The 19,284-nt window shown below is 44.2% G+C and overlaps 1 protein-coding gene across 1 annotated transcript in view; it reads left to right on the plus strand.

Annotated features, from left to right (window-relative positions):
- Window positions 1-3,432: 3,432 nt before the first annotated feature.
- ACO1 (aconitase 1) overlaps window positions 3,433-19,284 on the plus strand; it is a 58,790-nt gene continuing 42,938 nt past the window's right edge. Inside the window, exon 1 of the mRNA XM_061200484.1 lies at window positions 3,433-3,586. The gene's annotated coding sequence lies outside the window, so the exon portion shown is untranslated. The remainder of the gene's footprint in view (window positions 3,587-19,284) is intronic.

Consider the following 19,284-nt stretch of genomic DNA (forward strand, 5'->3'; position numbering starts at 1 on the left):
TATAGAAGAACAGAAAACATTTATCTCAAACTTCCTCTAGTATGAGGAAGAAATACATTCAGTGATCAGCTTAGGCATTCTTGAGTCATATCAAACAGGAATTTCAGAAGGGACCACTTTATACTTCATTCATTGCCATACAGATATCTCCCCTCTACTATGCTAGAGAACACTGAACACCAATGGAGAGCACAGAGTAGAAGGCAGTAATTATTCAGCAAACTTGTACCGAGCACCTTCTATGCACCAGGCTCTGTGTTAGGGGTGATGAGCAAACTGACATTGCTCCACCTTCATGGAGGGTACATTTCCGGCTTGCAGCTCCCTGGGGGCAATCTGCGGAACATGCGAGAGCAGAATCACATGTAGTATTTAGAGCACTCAGACTCTGAGCACAGATCCTACTCCTGAACTAATTCTAGGAGGTCGGGGCACAGGAGGCTGTATTTTTAATAAATTCTAACACCCAGTTTGGGAACCACCACTGGTGTTACTCAAAGGGGGGTCAGACCCTCACACTCAGTCTCTCTAAGAGTGCAGTAGAGGACTGTGTTTTTTCAATGATCCTCAAGGTTTGAGAACTGCCATGCTAGACTGCCTTCCTCTCTCTCTCTCTTTTTTTTTTCCTTTTCGGCCACGCATGGCATGTGGGATCTTAGTTCCCCTGACCAGGGATCGAACCCATGCCCCCTGCAGTGGAAGAGCAGAGTCTTAACCACTGGACCACCAGGGAAATCCCTAGACTGCCTTTCTCTTACACCACTTCCTTTCTATTAGATAATATGTGTGAAAATGCATTATGAACAGCAAAGCATGATGCCAAGTTAGTGGGGTCTAGTTTATACAAGCAACTGAAGTCAATGCGGAGTATATGAGGCATTCCTCAGAGCTTAACAGGTCTCTGACCGAAACCTCATGATTCTCTCTCTCTTTTTTTTTTTTTAATTAATTTATGTTATTTATTTGTTATTTTTGGCTGTGTTGGGTCTTTGTTGCTGTGCGTGGGCTTTCTCTAGTTGCGGCGAGTAGGGGCTACTCTTTGTTGCAGTGCGCAGGCTTCTCATTGCGGTGGCTTCTCTTGTTGCGGAGCATGGGCTCTAGGCGTGCGGGCTTCAGTAGTTGTGGCACGCAGGCTCAGTAGTTGTGGCTCGCAGGCTCAGTAGTTGTGGTGCATGGGCTTAGTTGCTCCGCAGCATGTGGGATCTTCCCGGGCCAGGGCTCGAACCCATGTCTCCTGGATTGGCAGGCGGATTCTTAACCACTGTGCCACCAGAGAAATCCTCATGATTCTCTTTATAGTAGCATAAGCTTCTGGCAGGTAAGGCTGATAGAACAGTGCTGTTACCTCACTGAAGGCCCTTCTGCCACTGGCCCCTGGAGCAGATCCATGGTGCCTGAGCAGTTACCACACCTGGATGGCTTCCTCTCAGAAGGCCCTTAAAGTCTACACATTCCTCTGGGCCACTTGCAGAATCTTTTGTATCATGACAGAAATATTTATTAGGTGAAACTTGTATGAGCATAGTGATATGGTTCTAACCCCCTTAAATGCTTTCTCAATACACCATGAGATCCAAACTCAGGATGTGGGATTCAGGATGAGGAAGAAACTGGATGGGTTGGAGGGGACAGGCAGATGGCTAGAGAAGACACTGAACTGCCACTTTAGATGTGAAGAATGGCAAGTGCCTTGGGAATACCCAGGTGGTGATGCCCCACAAATGGCTGCTGACAAAGAGCGTGGAGATCTGAAGAGGGTTAAGGTCAATGACAGAGGCAGAGGGGACTTCAGCTGGAAGTTTGCATAGAGAGAAAGTAAATGAAGAAGAATTCATCAGTGTATGGAGTCACATGTGAAGTGACAGGAGAAAGAGGGCAGTGAAAGAGCCTAAGAAAGAGGGACCAAATTAAGAAGAAGTGAATCATGACAGCAGAAGACTCTAAAGCCAAAAGGAGGTTAACATTTCAAGGAAAGACCTGTTACCAGTGTCAAATACCACAGAGCAGTCAGCAAGGGCAAGAACAGAAGAGAGGTCACTGGATTTGCAATCCGCATATCACTGGTGACGTTCCCCAGAGCAAAAGAGCAGAGTGATGTGGGAACTATTTCCTTCATGGTTTCGGCCAGAGTGTTTACTAATAAATCTCAATTCCTTTTATAGTTCTGATTTAATTATTTCCTGTCAAGGATTACCAGTTCTCATATTATAGGTATGTTATCACTGAACACTAAGAAACTTTGCTTTTTGAAGGGCTGCCTCAGTAAGAACCAAAATGTAGCTGGATGTCTTTTCTCCCTACCCCTCAGCTTTCCCTACACTCTAACTTCCAAGGAGACCCCAGTATTATTTTTCGGGGTTTGTGGTGAGCCTCTGGTATATGGTGGCCACTCAGGGAAAGTTTGCTCAATGAATATGAATGCAAGGACTTTAGGAAGTGGGTGGGAAGAAAGTCTTCTCCCATACAGTAAATATGTAATATTTACTATAGTAATATGAAATATAGTAAATATGTTCTCTTTCAAAATTAAATATAACCCTTTATATTTAAATATTAAATATAACCAGGGAATAGCTGTACCCTGCAGTGCAACATGATGAAGTGTGGGCTTAGGAGCCAGACAGAGCTGAGGACTGAATCCCAGCTATGGATGTCTGTAAGACGGGGTCATATTCCTCACTTCATGGGGCAACTGGAGGAACTGAACTAAATAACATATGTAAAGACCCCATCATCGAACCCTGCAAAGAGTAGGAGTGTGTTAACTAGTAGGGGTCAGTATCAGTATCAGCTATTAGTTAGTCATCTTATAAGCTGTTTATTCAGATAAGATAGAAAACGACAATAACTCTCTATATAAGTTGGGCAGGAAAACCTCACCTTTCATCTAGAAAGATCTAATCACCCACATTTACCTGAGCGGGCGCAACTCCAACCAACCTATGGAAAGTAGGTGCGGTGAAGAAGGCCCTCTCAGGGTCTGCTGAGCCATTTCTCTGACTTCTGACAGGTGAACAGCCTGCATTAGGAAGCGTTGTTACACGTTAAAAATAAGTAAGTTGATTAAACATTGAAACTTTGCACTCCTAGCCACGGAAACGTTGAAGTCCCGCCAGGTCACTCGGCACGCTTTGAAAGGCATTAAGGTGAGGATGGGGCGAGGGCAAAAGGGAGAGAGGGGAGGTGACCACACGTACCGGGGTGCCAGATAGGGAAGCCTCCACCTTGACGGCCAAATCATTTTAAAAAGCGGCATTTTCCCCTCGCCCCTTCGGCTCCCCTCCTAGAGAGCTGGACAGTCACACTCCACGCCCCAGAGTGAGCGAGTCCCAGGCCTGGGCCCTCGGGGGAGGAGCCGGGTCCCGAGCGGCTTCCTGCCGCTGGCCCCTAGCAACCCTCCCTCCCGCGGGGGGCGAGGTCTCCTCCGCCCGCAGACCCCGCCCCGCCCCGGCTCCGCCCCTCGGCCGGTGGCCCCGGGGCGACAAGGGGAGGAGCTCGGCGGCTGGAATCGCGCCGCACGGGATCGCGCCCCGCAGCCTGCAGCCTGGTGCCCGGCAGCCGGTAGGAGCCTGCCGTGCAGTTCGCGGTGAGTGAGTACGTCGTGGCCCGACCGACGTCCGGCCCCGGGCGGGAGCGCCGGCCGCCCTGGCCCCGGCAGGGTGGGCGCGAGTCCGCGGCGCCCCGGGCACCTTCCCCGAGCCCGGACTGCCCGGACTGCAGCGCGCCGGGCGGCCCGGGGCGGGGATCCGGGGAAGGCCGAGGGGAGAATCGGGGACTAGTTCCTGGGGACTGACCCCTTCGCCCTGTCCCAGCCTGTGCTGCGCCGAGGACAGGTCTCGGGGACTGGAAATGGCTCTCCTAGGCCTTCTTTGTCTGGGCTGTGCGGGCCGCCCAGAGTCCACGCTGAGACTGTTCCGGCCGACTGAACTGGGGAGTCCTAACCTCAGGGAGGGTGTGCGGGCCTCACCGGGGAGTCCTCGCCGAGCTGGGGGTGGCGGGATAGGGAAATCCTCAGAGGTTCTCACAGATCGGGGAAAACACACCAAGTGGTAAGGGGGAAAACGGAGTGCGGGGGAAGAGACCCTCGGTGGAAGGGGTGGGGATAGAGCCCATCCTAATAGATTCAGAGATCCAGGAAGGAGCACAGGCTGCCTTTCCTAATTCAGCCAGCACACCAGAATGGCACATCTTCCTGCCACATACATAACCCTCCTTACAGCGGTGTGTGCGCGCGCGCGCATGTGTGTGTGTGTGTGTGTGTGTGTGTGTGTGTGTGTGTGTGTTTGTCTTGCGGAGATGGGGGTAGGGAGTCGGGGACAGCCTCTAGGATAGCAGTTCTCAAACTTTTCTGGGGGGGGTGCTCAAAAACCCCTTTATACTCTTAAAAATTAGTATACTAAGGAGCTTTTATGTGGGTTATATATTTCAATATTTGCCAAATATAACTAAAACTGAGAATTTTTTACTATATTTAGTAATGCATTTAGACATAATAGTGGATCTATGTTGACATAACATACCTTTATGAAAATAACCATACTTTTCAAAACAGAACGTTACTGAGAAGAGTGGCATTGTATTAATTATATTTTTGCAAATCTCTTTAATGTCAGGTTTAATAGACAGCAGCTAGATTCTTTTTTTGTTTTTCATTTGCTTTTGCATCAGCTAGATTCTTATATCTGCTTCTGCATTCAGTCTGTTGCAGTATTACATGTCATATAGCCTCTGGAAAACTCCACTGTGTACTCCGGAAAATGTGAGAGTGAAAATGTCAACTAGCATCTTGGCATTGTTAACGAAAGTGGTTTTGACCTTGTGGATCCCTAGAGTCCCCTGCACCACAATTTGAGAGCCACCGGTGTAGGAAATGCTTGAGGCTTAAATCATTGGGCCTGCTTCTTGTCTGTGATCCTTCCTCTGAATGGGAACACACACCACACCATGCATGGATGGTTAACCTCTGGTAGTTGCAACCAAGCTTGACCTCACTCTGGAAACCAAGAACTAGGTCCCCACATAAGGGATGATGAGCCCTGCTGGCCTCCTGAAAACTGGCAAGGCTCTCAGATGCCTTTGGTTATTTCTGTCCCTGCAGAGGTGACCTGTGCGTGAGTCCAGACTGTAGCAGTGATGTGGCACACAGGACCCACACGTTCGGAGACGTGCCCATGGGGACCCCGTGCCAAGTGTGGAGGGGTTTGTGCGAGAGTTTGCAAGCCTTTGAGAAGTGATTTGCAAAAGAACAGGGAGGCGTGTTGTTGCCTTCCTGTCCTCCATGATCATTTCTGTATGTGGTTGAGCAGCCTTGAGTTTATTGGAATATGACTGGTGAATAAGAGCACCCAGTCTTGGTGCTCTTTCACTTTCCACTTTCAGAGGGGTGTCCCTGTGAGTGGCCCTTCCGCAGCCTCTGCCAGAGCCCAGTGTCCTGCATGCTGCTGTGTGGTAGGTGGGATCACTCACTGGATTACTTCCGTGGCTCCTTGTTCTCTCAGCACAAATTCCAGATAGAAATTACATACATATTTAGCCTTATAAATGTTTGGAAGACAGACATACCAAACTATCAACAGTAGCCAGTTCTGGACAGTGGAGTCAGAAGGAAGGCAGGGAACTTATCTTTGTTACTCTTTGTGGTAACATATGTCGGCCTGCCTTGCAGCATTCATGTATTGCTTTTACAACCTGAAAACAAAACAAAAAACTAAAATCCCAACAACCTATACTTTTTCAAGGAAGATAGGATTATTTCTGTTAGACTGTTACCATCACTCCCTCTCTCCTGATAAAGCAAATTACTGCATCCCATTTCTAAACTAGTATATATGATACTAGTATATATTAACTCAAAATAATATTGAGAGAGAGAGCCCTCTCAGATCAAAGCATTTTACTGAACAATATTTGTTTGACGTAAGCCCCTGTCCAAGGTTAGAAGCACCAGATCAGACTGTTTTTTTTTTTGAATTTTTGAATTTTATTTTATTTATTTTTTTATACAGCAGGTTCTTATTAGTCATCCATTTCATACACATCAGTGTATACGTGTCAATCCCAATCGCCCAATTCATCCCACCACCACCACCCCGCCGCTTTTCCCCCTTGGTGTCCATACGTTTGTTCTCTACATCTGTGTCTCTATTTCTGCCCTACAAACCGGTTCATCTGTACCATTTTTCTAGGTTCCACATATATGCGTTAATATACGATATCTGTTTTTCTCTTTCTGACTTACTTCACTCTGTACGACAGTCTCTAGGTCCATCCACGCAGATCAGACTGTTTTTTAATGGACTATTGTGCAGCCCTTAAACTGATGTTGTAAAACGCTGTTTCATGAAATGTCATGAAGCACAGTTTTAAAATCGAAAAACATGTTACCCAAGACTTTCTCTGTGATCCTACCATGACGAGGAGAGAAAGCATGTGCGTGTATGTACAGATGTGCACACGCGTGGACAGAGGCAAAGGATGTGCCAAACGCTGGGTGGTTTTTCTCTTGGTGGCGGGGTACAGTGGGTTTTTAATTCTCTTCACTTTGCTTATTAATATTTTCTAGCAAGTACTAAACAAGTATTAAAATTGACTTGACCGGACTTCCCTGGTGACGCAGTGGTTAAGAATCCACCTGCCAATGCAGGGGACACGGGTTCGAGCCCTGGTCTGGGAAGATCCCACATGCCGCGGAGCAACTAAGCCTGTGCGCCACAACTACCGAGCCTGTGCTCTAGAGCACGCGAGCCACAACTACTGAGCCCACACGCCACAACTACTGAAGCCCTCGCACCTAGGGCCTGTGCTCCACAACAAGAGAAGCCACCACAATGAGAAGCCCGCGCGCAGCAACAAAGACCCAACGCAGCCAAATATAAATAAATAAAATAAATAAATTAAAAAAAAAAATTGACTTGACCAAAAATAACCCCTACAGTTATTTGTACATTGAGGGCAACATAGTTGGCTTCATTTTTCTTAGACTGACTTAACCACCGACTCGGCCAGTAGCAGACCCCTGCTACTCCCTTCCTCCCAGTGGGAAATGGAGAAAGAAGTATGGAGCGAGAGGCATGGGGAACCGAAAACAGCCCTTAGTTTTGTTGTGCAGTGTCTACTTCCGCCTGTGGAGTCAGCTGCAGCCTCAGCCCTACCCGCTCCCTCCAACTGACCTGGAGGTTAGAATGTTCTTATCCGATCAGCACCATCACCTGAGAAGCCATCAGCTGACCATCTCCACAGACTGAATGGCCTTCATTTCTTTTTTAGCCATTTTTAATGGAAAATTGCAGACATCTAAAGAAGTGGAGAGTATAAACCCCCCGCTTCAACAATTATGAACATTAGCATTTGACCAATCTTGTTTCATCTGGACCTTTCCTCAAACTCACTTCTTTTTTTCCCTCTTCCAGGAGTTAGCATCTTCATTTTCAACTGTATAAACTAACAAAGTATCTTTGTTGTGTCTTTTAGTAACAAACATGTACTAACTGCTGTAACAAAATCTTAAAACTCTTCTGTCTTAATGTCAGCACAACCGAACCCCGGGGCGGACTTTGAACGCTTGCTGTGTGGTCCCCCTTCTCTGCTTCTGCATTTGCTCTCCTCTCTGCCTTCTGGGCTAAATCAGTCTTCCCTCTTTCCTTCTCCCAATTCTCCTCTGTTAAGCCTTTCTCAACTCCCTTAGTTATAGCTGTCACTTTCCTCTGACCTCTCTTATGACCCTTAGCATATTATAGTTCTTTGCGAGCTTATCTCAGACTCCTTAGATCATAATCTTCATGTAAAACAAGATTTTCCTTATCTCCCTTTCTCCTATGCTACTTAAAAATGCTTAATGCAAAGAAGATGCTCAAGAAATAGATGCTAAATTAATTTAAATTGATTAAGTTCATTGGAGAAAAATTTTGATTACAAAAGAAATGCATTATGTTCAAAGGAAAAATTTCAGATACTGCCTAGGACCATGAACATTTTTTCTCACCTGCAAGATTTTTAAAGATTTTAAAGTACTGCAACAAAAAGAATCTTCAATTTGAGCCAGGATAAAGAAGACATCTTTTTTTTTTTTTTTTTGAGGAAAATGGTCTTTCTTTATGGTCTGTTGTCATTTTTTTCACATATATCTGGAGCGTTTAGGTCTTCTCTTATTCTAGAATGCTTTTTTTTCCCTTGGTAGGGAAGAGTGACTCTGACAACATTTTAGAATATCTATTATGTTTTAAGATGTAGGTTTAAATCTTCAGTAGAAGAAATTGGCTGCATTTAGGGTCCGCACGCCCCATCAAGTAAGTTGCTATCAATCTCATGAATAACGGCAGCTCACAGGTATAGAGTTGCTCCCAGTGTACACCATCTCTTCATCTACTGCCTCCTTTAATTATCACAGTGGCCCTTGTGAGCTGGGCAGGGCAGTGCAGGGCAGCTCTTGGTGCCTTAAATCTGCAAAGAAGTAAACTGAGGCTTAGGCAGATAGAGTGAATCTTGTCTACGGCAGAAAGTGGCAGAGTCTGATTTTAAGTGTAGATTGGAAACCAAAGGGCTTTGGGATTGGATGTTGGGAACATGCAAAGACCGGAAACTCTCTCTCTCTAAGCACTACATATATTTGGGAGCTAGACCAGGTTCTTGAAGTAAGTATGTATATCCTACTGCGTAGAACTATCAAAGTGATATCACACTCTCTGAACCAATCACTTCCCAGATTCCTCAGGTTCTGCTTTAGTCTTCGTCGTAGAAGTTAATCCACTTTCTGATGAATTGGCAAGGCTGCTGTGCGTGCGTGCTGCTGGGGTTCTCTCTCATTCTCTTTTCGTGACTTAAGGAGAACTCTGGGGAAGCCCATCTTTGAACAGTGTGAATTGCCTGAGCTGTTGCTCAGACTGACGTGTATGGAACACTTAATTATTCCTTAACCTCGTCATCCTTTCATGACCATTACTGTAAAATTACAAAGCAAATTATACACATTGTGGCCTAGTTCATGAAGAAGGCGTGTCGGTCGAAGAAAGTGTCCTCCTGCAGGATTGCCAGGCTTGAATTTTTGGTTGAGAAGCGGAGAAGTGAACGAATCATTGTGGACAGTCGGTTACATGCAAGAGCTACGCAGACATGCGCAGGACAGTTCTATAATAGTGGTGGGATCAAGACCAGCCTCCAGACTGGTCTTAAGAATTGCTGTGTTTCATAAAAGCCTTATTTGCTTAGATAAGGAATCAGTTACATTTTAAGGGTTGGTGATGCCTGGTGATGGGTTTTTGACATCAACCCATACTTTAAAAGTTATCTGTCATACAAATTTTGCCAAAATCAAGGATATTTTAGGGGAAATTAGAGGTTGACTATCTAGTCCTCGCATATGTACCTTAGAGTTTGAAGACTGTTTTAAAGTGAGACTTAACTTTTTTAATCCATTTGGTTAATGTGGGTTTTTGGATGAGGAGTGGCTATAAAATGCTATGCCTATTTGGAAGCAGCAGGGTGCGAGGAAGTTGGCCCTGACATCAGGGGAGCTGGGTTTCACTCCCAATCTGGCCACTGACCACAGGGCATTGGCAAGTTACCCTCTCTGATCCTCAGTCTTCTCATCTGTATAATGGGATGGTAGTCCCTATCTCACAGTTGCTGAGGGACCATATTAGACAATGTGGATAAGGTATCTGGCCCTCCACGGGCACTCGGCACATGTCAGCAGGCTGCAGTGCCCATGGAGTGATATAGCACTCATGGCAGAATGCCTGTCCAAACTTCTCTCAGCCCAGACCTCCTGAGCTCCTGGCGCATATATGCTGCTGCTTGCTGTTCCTCTTCATCCCAGATTCCCCATGTCTAAAACCGACATCCCGGTTCCCATTGTGGTCATTGGCTCTGCCAGTTTGCCCAAATGAGGAACACAGGAGCTATCCCACATCTCTCTTTCTTCCTCACCCACCCTCAGTCCATTCTCCTTTCTTAACTCTCCCTGGGATCTATTGCCCCTGCCCCCTTCTTCCGACTTGATGACTGTAATAGCACCATAACCTGCCTCCCTGACACCAATCTAGCATCCTTCCCCCAAGTCAGCTCTTACCACTACCAGAATGATCTTTGAGAATCAAATCAGGTCTTGAAGATTCCAGCTTAGAATCTTTTAATGTGCCTCCTTGTCTTCAGGATAAATCCGAGCCTTTCTGCGAGGTCCCTCATGATGTGGACCCCGCCCCTCCCTTTCCCTCTCCTCTTAGCCCTGCCTGTCGTGAACCCTGTCCTTCGTCCACATGGAACTGCTTTATGCCTCCCACAGGGTCACACTTCCGCACCTTTACATGTGTCTGCCTGGAATATTTTTTCCCTGACTCCCTCCCTCACTGTAGTTCTGGAAGGCTCGTGCATGGCGTGCCTGTCCCTGGAGGTCTTCCTGACCCCCTCCCATGCTGGATTAGGTGCTATCCCTAGATGCTTCTTTTTTTTTTTTTTGGCTGCACCGTGCAACGTGCAGGCTCTTAGTTCCCCAACCAGGGATCAAACCCGTGCCCCCTGCAGTGGAAGCTCGGAGCCCTAACCACTGGACCGCCAAGGAATTCCAGCACCCCTAGGTGCTTCTTTATCGCTCTCCATCCACTGCTGCTGTAGCATGGACTGCTTGATAGTCTAATAAACTCCTGACCAGTCTGTGTGTGACTGAAGAGCAAGGGAACTCATCTCTTTACCCCATCAATGTCAAATCAGTGTCTATCAATGTCAAATGTATGAATGAATCTGGGTCAGTCCCTTTTCTTAGACAAGCCAGCGAGGCCCAGGTAGTGGATGTGTCATGGTCGAATGCTGCTCTATTACTTGTCACATCTTTGACCCAATGAAATGGCCATTGCGTGTAGATGCCATGCCGCTCTGTGGGCCACTGAGATGGGACTAGAGCATCATTGCTTAAGAGCTGGGCTTAAGGCCAGATGGACGTTCCCTCCATCTGGGTTGAGTTCCCTCTCAGCACGCCTGCAGTCTGGCTGCAGCTTCCCAGCTCCTAACCACATGGCTATACCACTGCGGGGAAAGAACGTGCTGGTCAGAAAACAGGAGCTTCAGGTCCTCCCGGCAGCTGCCTTTCTTCTCGAAAACCAAGAAACATAGGCTTATACCTCAAGCTTCTGGGAACTTTATTAGTACGAGTCATCATTCTTGGGTCTGAGCAGTGCTGAAGTGGGTTGGGGCAGATGACCTCAGAAACATGGTGAATTCATGGAGAGAAATGCTGCCCTGTGAGACCTCCGGCAGCCTGACACCCAGCCTTTCGTGGTGACACTCTTTCTAATTCCTAAAATTTGAGTTAGAAAAGTTTGTTACCAAGGATCTACGAAATGAGTTTGGAGCTTGAGGAAATCACGCTACTCTTAAAGGATGGCTATCGACCAGGCCTGCTCTGTAATGCTAGTAACAACTACAGTTGCTGCCCCCTCGCGCCCCCGACTCTCAGGAATTAGATGCAGTAGGACTTCGGGTCTCTGCAGGCATCATTTTTGAAGCCCTGCTGGCAACGGTGGGTTGCTGCAGGGTAGGGGACCCACAGTCTGAGAAGGGGCTGAGGACTGGCCTTAAAGAGGAGAGGATGAGGTCAGGAACTGAGGACTGGCCAGGACACCTGGTTCTGAGGGGGTCCTGCCCTGCTTCTTCCTTTGCTTTCTGGACAAATGTTTCATGACCCCACAATGACTTTCCTTTCTCAGTGCATCTCCGGAATAATAAATCTGAAGTTCACCAAGACTTTTTGTGAAACACTGTTTATATTAGCCCATAGTGATACCAGAAAATAAAGGTAACTATTTCTGTTCTTTGGAGTTTGTGCTACTGTAGTTAATTTAAAATGAGCTTAAAGGATGTGTCAGGCAAGTTTTCTCTTTTGGGGATTTCATATGATGTTGTGCTGTCTTGGCCACTGAGCCTGGAATAGGGGAGCCCCAAAGGGGCAGGGGCTGCCTGATCAGACAGTGCCGTGGTCACAGCTCTGGTCCCCCAAATCCTGACCATTACCTTTGGCAGTGGTTATGCACATCTGCTGAGTGAGTCATGATCATTTTTATGATACATCCTGAAAACTTCCAGTGTTACTTAATGAAGTTCAGAGAAACAGAAGGGTTAGATTTCAGGAAGTAAGTAGCTACTTTTTAAATGACAACCTAATGTTTCCATATTATGAGTTAATATCTTACCAAACCTAAATTCTGATGTTGGAAATGTACAATTTAAACCAAGTGTAAAGTTAGGAGAGTACTTTGTAGTTTGTCCTTAGTCAGAGTTACTACAGTGGCTGACTCTGCTACTCCCCACCTCAATCTTTTCCTTTTCTGCCCTCGCTCACCCTGCTCTGGCCTCCTTGCCTTCCCTCAGACCCACCTCAGGACCTTTGCACATGATCTGACCCCTTCTCAAGATTGCACTGAGCTTGCCCCCTCACTTCCTTCAAGCTTGTTCTCAAGTGGCTCCATATCAGTGAGGCCTTCTTTGATCTCCTGATACCCTTCACGGCCGACACTCCTTAGTGCCCTGTCCTGCTTTACCCACAGAACTGGTCGCAGTCTGACGTTCTGCTTCTATGTTTGTTTATTGTTTAGTCTATCTCCCTCCACTGAAATGGAAGCACCGTGAGGGGGCTTTGTCAATTTTGTTCCCGGGTGCATCCCTGGTGCCTAAAACAGTTCCTGGCACATATTATGCAGTTAACATAAATATGTGTTGAACAAATGAATGAATGAAACATAGAATTTTTTCACCCAGAAGGGACTTTTTAGATCATCAAGTAACCTTATGTTACAGACTGGGAAACTGAGGCACAGAAAGGTTATGTGGCTTATTCAGAATGAAACTGAATCATTTAGGTTATAGCTCTTTTTAGAACTCTAGGAATATATGTGGAGCATTCTGGTCAGTGGTCCAGGATGAGACAAAAGAGTTAGTGAAAACAGACTGATAACTTAAAATTTTAGCAAAAAGTGACAAATTATTGTGTGATGGCAAAGCTTTTTGAAAGCAGAGTCTTGTTGACTTTTGTGGTGTAAAGTGCACTTTGCATTAATTAGTGCCCAAGAAAAATGTGTTGATGGATTTGGTTATACTGTTATAAAGTCATTCTTTCTCTAAGACCCTCCTTCTGCACTGAGACAGGAGGGACAGAGGCAAGGCACAACCTTTAAAAGAATGACATATCCTGAGGATACGACAAAAACTGGTTAGAACCAACTAGGTCCAAGATGGCAGAAGATTTAACTTCCCGTAGACCTTGAGCCTCATTGTACACTCATTGTAATATATTAGCATATGCTAAACAACACACCGCCAGGCACCATGACAGTTCTGAGGCCAACCATGAAAGGCCAAAAAGTGGGTGGTGCCCCAATTCCTGGAAATCCCCGCCCCCTCTCCAAGATAGAATATTCCACTCGTTAGCGTATGGAATTGCCCAGTGCGTAGAAACTAACCAGCCCCACACTTCAGGGGCTGCTCTCACTTTCCAAGAGGACCCCATCCCCTGGGGCTGCTTCTTTCTATGGAGTGTGTACCTCTGTAAATAAACCCACTTTCACTTTACTATGGCTCACTCACTTGGCCAGCCATCCCAAGGACTCTAGGCCTGGGACATGACCGTTCTCTCATGCCCCATTTTTCCTACAACAGTACTACTCTTTTTCCTTTTTTTTTTTTTTTCTTTTTCATTCTCTCCCAAAATAGACAATTGCACTTATGGCTTTAAAATTCTTTTGGTTACAAGTATCACATTTAAGAGATTTTTGTGTTGTTTTTGGTGTGTGTGTTTTTTTTTTTCAATACTTTTATGAACAGCTAAGAAGATCAAAGAAGTGACTTGGTCTCTGGGAAAATTCAGAGCTATTCAGCTATTCCATTTTTCCAGATGCGTCTGCATCAAATAAAGCAAAGAACTAATATTTCTAGCTCTCTGCTTCGTAAAGGAACCGAGTTGACAAGCCATGGTGGTTTGCTGGCCTGAATGGTTCTGACCTCAATCTTGTTTATAGACATCCTTGGAATCTCACTTTTGACAAAAAGTTGTTTATAAGTAGCATGATGTTTAGATACACAACAGTCAGTTTGGGGGTGGGACCAATTAATTTCTCTTTAAACAGAAAAAAATGAAGCACAGCTAATCTTTTTAGTGAACTGAAGTAAACCCTAAAAGATTCAGTGATACTGCTTTAACTTTGGAGTTGGAAGCCATGAAAATTCAGGGGGGGTATATTTAGGAAAATGTGAGAAGAGAGGAAGAGAGGTGGGTAAACCACATGAATACAGAAGAAACCTCTTTCTGTTATTAGCATAGATTTAAAAAATCTACTCTTGTGTGTCTTTAGATATCCTAAATAAACAATTCTGAGGGCGTGTCGTCTGTACGTTAGACCACAGAGCAGTGATTCTCAACTAATCACCTGAAGGCTCTTTCAAACTATCCAAACTCTCCGGGAAACTGATTACACACAATCTCCACCCCACCCCCCTAACTTTATTCTCCCCATCCCATTACTGACGGGAATTCTGCTGCCCACGGTTACGCCTCTCCTCTGCTCTTTCCCACTGATGCGTGGAAATCCTGTGGTTGGTGGTAGGGCCCATTCATATGCATGCCTCTTTCTCTATCATAAGACAACCTAAGAGGATTCAACTCCAACAGCATAAGCAGCTAAATCTTAGATTTATATACTCCAAAGGCTGCAAAAAGACCCAAAAACGTGACTCTTATTTTATCTGATCGTTGGCATTTAGCTAAAATCAGTCGACTCTTCCAAACATCTCTACAAATCTGGCTGTACCAAACAGGCATCATGACTGTCAGCTGGGGTATAGTCCCAGGCGATCCTCTAGCAAGAGCAGTGGTTTAGCATTGTACTATCCATATGCTGTACTCGGGCTCCCTCACAAAACCCATTTGCAAGCCTGCTGCCTGGGCTTGGAAATGGTCTGGGTTACAGGTAGCAAAGCTCACTGACCCCAGTGGGGATTTTGCCTGTGAGGTAAGCTAATTGGTCACTTACTTTGCTATAACCAGCTAGGTTCACAGTGCACCTGAGCATGGGGTCAAACTGTGCGTTAGATTTTAGGGCTCCCTTCAGGTAAAGGGGAATCTTACAGACTGCAAGTCTCAAGATCAGGTAGAGGCCACAGGCAGTCCTTGCCTCTCCAGGACTACAGAGCTGAGTCTCATCCACAGGAATAGTTCAGTGAAAGATGAGAACATTTGGTCACCAGAGGCCATCTTAGTGACCCTCGGTTTGCCCTTTCTGGCAGACAGGGAGTTTACAAAAGAAGAAATTCAGATTCTAACAGAGGGATGGAAAGGTATTCACCTTCACTAGCAATTAGAGAAATGCTCAAGGTTAGCTTTTTAATCTCTCAATTTGGCAAAAGGTAAAAACCAATTATGTTGCCTGGTTTAGGCACCTTCATTTACTCACTGCTTCAGAGAAGGGTCATAAAATTGGTACAGCCTTTCCCTGGCAACCTGGTGATGTGCAATCCAATGGAGATATCAAATCCTTTCACCCAGCTGTCCTACTTCTAGGAACTGAAAGCTACGAGTTTATTTTAAGGAAATGGATTAAGGACCTATTTGAAGAAATGTATACAAAAGTTGCAAGCGTTATTTGAATGTTAGTACTTGGAAACAACCTACGTATTTTAATAATAAGAGATTTAAATAAACTATATATCTGAATGATAGATTTTTATGGTGTAGTTAAATGTGATATAAAATATCACATGATGGCTCTATAAAGATGTTTGTGGTCTACTGCTGAGTGGAAAAAAAAGCAACTTACAAAACAATGTGAGGTCTAATCATTTTTTTAAAATCCAAGTACATTTAAAAGTCATGTTAAATGAAACTCCAAACCATGGTATTACAGATGACTTTCATTTTCTTCTTTTTGTTCACTTGCATTTTCTTTTTCTTTTCTTTTTTTTTGTGAGTTGTGTGTTTTTTTTTAAATTAGGTTCTACTTCTACACATAAGTGCGATCTGATCATACAGTATTTGTCTTTCTCTGACTCATTTCACTTAGCATAATGTCTTCAAAGTCCATGTTGTCACAAATGGTAGGATTACCTCATTTTTTATAGCTGATTAATAGTGTTTCCACAATGAGCATCTATTTTTAAAATTTTCTTTTAGGGACCTCCCTGATGGTCCAGTGGCTAAGACTCCGTGCTCCCAATGCAGGGGGCCCGGGTTTGATCCCTAGTCAGGGAACTAGATCCCACATGCATGCTGCAACTAAGAGTTTGCATGCCACAACTAAAGATCACACATGCTGCAACTAAAGATCACACATGCCACAACGGAGATCCCAGGTGCCCCAACTAAGACCCAGTGCAGCCTAAATAAATAAATACATAAAAATTTTGTTTTTAAAATTTTCTTTTAATGTATTTTTCTGATCTTTTTTCTAAGTATTTTTTTAAATTGAAGTGTAGATGATTTATAACATTATATAAGTTTCAGGTGTACAGTATAGTGATTCACATTTTCTAAAGATCATACTCCATTTATAGTTATTATAAAATATTGGCTATATTCCCTGCACTGTACAATACATACTTGTAGCTTGTTTATTTTATACATAGTAGTTTATACCTCGAAGTCCCCTACCCCTGTCTTGCCCTCCTCCCTTCCCTCTCCCCACTGGTAACCACTAGTTTGTACTCTGTATCTGTGAGTCTTTTTTTATACTCACTAATTTGTTTTATTTTTTAGATTCCACATAGGTTATAACAGGTCTCATTTTTTAATTGAGTTGTTCATTTTTTTGGTATTGAATTGTATGAACTGTTTATATATTTTGGACATTAACTAACCCCTTATTGGTCATATCATTTGCAAATATTTTCTTCCGTTCTATAGGTTGTCATTTTGTTTTGTTCATGTTTTCCTTTGCTGTGCAAAAGCTTTTAAGATTAATTAGGTCCCATTTGTTTATTTTTGCTTTTGTTCCCTTTGCTTTAGGAGACAGGTCCAAAAAAATATTGCTATGACTTATGTCAAAGAGTGTTCCATCTACGTTTTCTTCTAGGAGTTTTTTGGTTTCTGGTCTTACATTTAGGTCTTTAATCCATTTTGAGTTTATTTTTGTATATGGTGTTAGAAAATGTTCTAATGTCATTCTTTCACATGTAGCTGTCCAGTTTTCCCAGCGCCACTTTTTGAAGAGACTGTCTTTTCTCCATTGCATATTCTTGCCTCCTTTGTTGTAGATTAATTGAACATAAGTATGTGAGTTTATTTCTGGGCTCTATAGTCTGTCCCATTGATCTGTGTGTCTGTTCTGTGCTGTTTCTGTTTTGTTATATTCATTCATTTGTTTTATTCTTTAGATTCCACAGGTAAGTGATAACCTTTCTCTGTCTGATTTATTTCACTAAGCATAATACCCCCCAAGTCCAGTTGTTACAAATGGCAAAATTTCATTCTTTCTTATGGCTGAGTACTATTTCATTGTATATATATACACCACATCTTCTTTATCCATTCATCTGCTGATGGACACTTAGGTTGCTTCCATATCTTGGCTACTGTAAAGAATGCTGCTTTGAACATCGGGATGCATGTATCTCTTCAGATAAGTGTTTTCGTTTTCTTTGGATATATACACAGCAGTGGAATTGCTGGATCATGTGGTAGTTCTGTTGATAGTTTTCTGAGAACCTCCGTACTGTTTTCCACAGTCGTTGCCTCAATTGACATTCCCACCAATAGCGTACGAGGGTTCCCTTTTCTCCACATCCTCGCCAACATTTGTTTTTTGTGGTCTTTTTCATGGTAGCCATTCTGACAGGTGTGAGACTGTGGTTTTGATTTGCCAAACTACTGACATTGTGGTTTGCATTTCTCTGACGATTAGCGATGTTGAACATCTTTTCATGTGCCTGTTGGCAATCTATATATCTTAACTTTACTCTGTATCTTTCTTTTTTGTATTCATTTGCATATGAATGGTATGTGGGTCTGATATTTATATCAACAGAATTGATTTGTCATTCCTCTGCCTCTCTTGGAATAAACTAGTCATCAAGAGCAGACAGTAAAAAACTTAACCACAAGTTGTTTTCCCAAAGTTTAGCTGTCAGTCAGTTCTCTGGAATTTTGAACCCCGGAAGGTTCAGTGAATGATTGTAGAACTAACTCACAAAAGTGCCAGAGGACTGTGATATGCCTAAGTAGTACTGTTTTCAACTCTACTTACGAAGGATTTCAAGGTGTTTTTGTTTGTTTGTTTTCCCTGCCAGAAATTTGCTTTTTTACTGGAGGGAAAATCAGCTATATTTTCTCCTCGTTCTACCACTTATAATCCTGTGACCCCAGGCCGTCAACTTCTTTTTAGGGCCTCTATTTCCTCATCAGGGGAATGTTGGTCCCCTGATGTAGTCCTAGGTAAGGTTCTTTAAGGTAGGCTCACCATTCTCTGATTTATCTCATTACCTCCTTAACATTGAAGATCAAAGTGTCCCTAGCCTGTGGTGATGGATCAATGCCAAGCCACACATGTACAAGTGAAGGTGCCTCTCCAAGTCACATGCCAGTGTCCTAAATTGAGGCCAAAGGTCAGTTGGCAGCAACACTGTCTGTGGCTGGAGAGGATCCCCAGCACTGAACTCCCTCAACTTTTTTTACTGGGAGCGTAGTTCATGTGTTAAGTGTCTCAGATCTGCCTGCCTGTGCCTACTATTTAGTATTTTTAGTAATTTACTTAAAAAATCTGGTGTCCAGCACTCCCTTCCCCACCCCTACTCTTTGATGCACAAAATGTATCTGTAAGGATCATGCCAAGTCACCCAGCTGGTATTTCAGGATGGGTTAGCTTTGAGAGACACCGTTTCTCTACCAAATAATTATCTTTTCTTTCCGAATGTGAACAGATGTAGTGAGGGTTTCAGAGATGGTGCAAGTGTCTCTTTTTGGATTCCTTTTCTTTGAGAACTGTCCATGGGTCCCACTTGATTCAGAGGCCAGGCAGATATCAGCAGTCCTAGCCTTCTCAACACAAGTGTTCAGGAAGGGCAAGTTCTGAATGAGCTGTAAACTCGCTGCTTAAAAGATATCGTTTCCCCTTCTTTCCTTTTTTTTTTTCTCTTTCTCTTTTTTTTTTCCTTTGCCTCCATGCAGTACCACCTTATTCTGTGGAACACAAGAGGCAGCAACCCGAACATATTTCCATGCCTACTAATTCTTCCCTCTTCCAAAAGAGAAAAAACCTAGGATGACACTCCACTCTCTCCCCCCAGATCCTCTCTGTTTGCTCATTCCTCTCTTTT

The sequence above is a fragment of the Eubalaena glacialis genome, chromosome 9 (genome assembly GCF_028564815.1).
Source record: "Eubalaena glacialis isolate mEubGla1 chromosome 9, mEubGla1.1.hap2.+ XY, whole genome shotgun sequence".
NCBI lineage: Eukaryota > Metazoa > Chordata > Mammalia > Artiodactyla > Balaenidae > Eubalaena > Eubalaena glacialis.